This window comes from Pteronotus mesoamericanus, unplaced genomic scaffold, assembly GCF_021234165.1.
Source record: "Pteronotus mesoamericanus isolate MK-2021 breed Mesoamerican mustached bat unplaced genomic scaffold, CSHL_Meso_final scaffold_651, whole genome shotgun sequence".
Taxonomy (NCBI): domain Eukaryota; kingdom Metazoa; phylum Chordata; class Mammalia; order Chiroptera; family Mormoopidae; genus Pteronotus; species Pteronotus mesoamericanus.
Window position 1 is genome coordinate 4,663,781 of NW_026555325.1, and position 2,218 is coordinate 4,665,998.

General features: G+C 38.1%; 1 non-coding gene across 1 annotated transcript; it reads right to left on the bottom strand.

Moving 5' to 3' along the window:
- Window positions 1-1,764: 1,764 nt before the first annotated feature.
- LOC129062011 (U11 spliceosomal RNA) lies at window positions 1,765-1,899 on the bottom strand. The gene has a single exon (XR_008528250.1). It is a non-coding gene; the product is annotated as a U11 spliceosomal RNA (small nuclear RNA).
- Window positions 1,900-2,218: the final 319 nt, after the last annotated feature.

The window sequence follows — 2,218 nt, forward strand, 5'->3', positions numbered from 1 at the left end:
CTTATGAAGTAACTATCACACAAACTAAAAAGTCCTATCCACCAAAAGATCTCATTAAAAGAGTTAATAGGGAAACAATGGAAAAAAAACATTTATATTACATATATCTGAAAAAAATACTTTCTAAAGTATTTTCGCTAAAAAGCTTTGCAAAACAATAAAAAAAGAGCAACAGTATAATAACGGACAAAAGATTTGCACAGGAATTTTATTAAAATGGAATATTCAAATGGCCCACATATCAAGACAGTGGCTATTTCTGGGGATGCGGGATACAGGAGAGAAGACTTAAAATTTTGGAATATTTTGGAGTACTATTAATGTTGGTTATATGGGCTTACAAAGTCATAGGTTATGCACTTAAGATTGTGTATCTACCTGTGCATCTATTATATTTAATAAATATATTTTAAAATAAAAACTACACTGAAATACAATTTCTCAATTTTGGAAGTGACAAAGTTCTATAGATGCAATAGTGGTCTCTTGGAGAAACTCTGAAACCCAAACTCCCATATATTTTTAGCTGGGTTGCAAAACATTGAAGGGGGAGCTCCATCCTGCAGAATCCCCCAGGCCACTGCAGATGAAGAAATAAACTGTACCAGACATGATTTGTCTGACAGGAGAGGGGGTGGCTACTCTCTTCAGTGGAGAATGCCTTGCGCCCTTCTCTTGGAATGACTTTTATTGAGAACAATATATGCAGGGGTATACAGCATGCATACAAAGCTTGTCAATCAATGCCTAAAGGATATTTTTACAGCAAACAGATACAGATCATAGATAACAATTGAAGGAACACAGAGATTTGCCTCAGGTCAGGGTCTGGGAGACAGGGCGATGCCTATTCATCCCTAAAACCTGGGAAAATAAACATCCTATGCTCAGACCCCAAACACCAGTACTCATTAACTCGAGGGCATTCTTAGCAAAGTAAGTTTCATAGGATTTAATGCAACCTTTTTCAAGGCCTAATTGTCCCCAGAGAACCTCCTCATCCAGTTTAGGGCTATACCTGTCTTTAGTATTATTTCACTGACCCAGTCAGGCAGGTGGAGCAGAGCAGCCAAGAGATAAGGAAACTTCTCTCAGATAGAATACAGACTCCGACCATGACAAAGCCGAGGGGTAAGGATTTTTTGCCCCTTCTCCATGTCCCCCAAGCCCTTCCCTGATGACCCCCATGCGACCGTGCCTGTCTTAGGCTACCCCTGCCATCAAGGGGTCTTACCTGTCATTGACTAACCAGCCATCCTCCGGAGCCAAGCTGGGTGATGAGAGGGAGGCAGGGGCTTCACCTCTGTCAGGGCGACAGGTTTTGTCTCCTCAGTGGCCTATTTTCCCAAAGCCTCCTTGCTCAGTTTCAGCCTTGGGACCCACTTGCCTGTTGGTGAGGCTACAGTCCTTGAAGCCAGGCAGGACAGTTCCCAACAAAACATCATAACCCCTTTAGAAAATATGACAATAACTATCAAAATCACATACGCAGTTGTGAAATATATAGATTTTTTTAATAAAAATACCTCAAAATTGCACGGTAAAAATATAAAAAGATATGTACACAGAGCTATGATTGTAGCTCTCTATGTAACGCAAGACTTGGGACAACCTAAATGTACATCAAGGGAAGATTGTGCATCCAATCATTGGAGGAGCAACATTCCATAAAAGGAAAAAATAATCTCTATATATGACCATGAAGAGTGACTTTCAAGGTATATTGTAACGAGTCTTTTGTTACTTTTTTTTCTTTTTTTTTTTGCAGGCTCCAGGACCAATGATCACTAGCTGCCCACATACCAAAAAAATTATGCTTCTGAAATCTCTCGATGTCGATTCCATGTGTACAGCAATCAAGGTGCCCTACATGTGCCACTCACAAGTGAAGCCCTTTTTTATGCTTTATTACATTTTTAATAAAGTATTGTGAAAAATATAATAATGCCATAACTTGAGTAGGGGAGAATATACATTTATAGGTGCATTTGCTTATATATGTTATAAGAAAACTATAGGTAAAATTTCCTCTTGAACAGGTAGCATGATTATCCATATAGAAAATCTTTAAAAATCTATACACACACACACAAAAGTTTATTAGAACTAATTGTTAAGTTGCGCAAGGTAGCAGGATGCAAAAACAACTTAAAAAAATTAATGTTTATTTTATAGTAGCAATGAAGAGTTATAAAACTGGAAATAATCTTAATGTCCC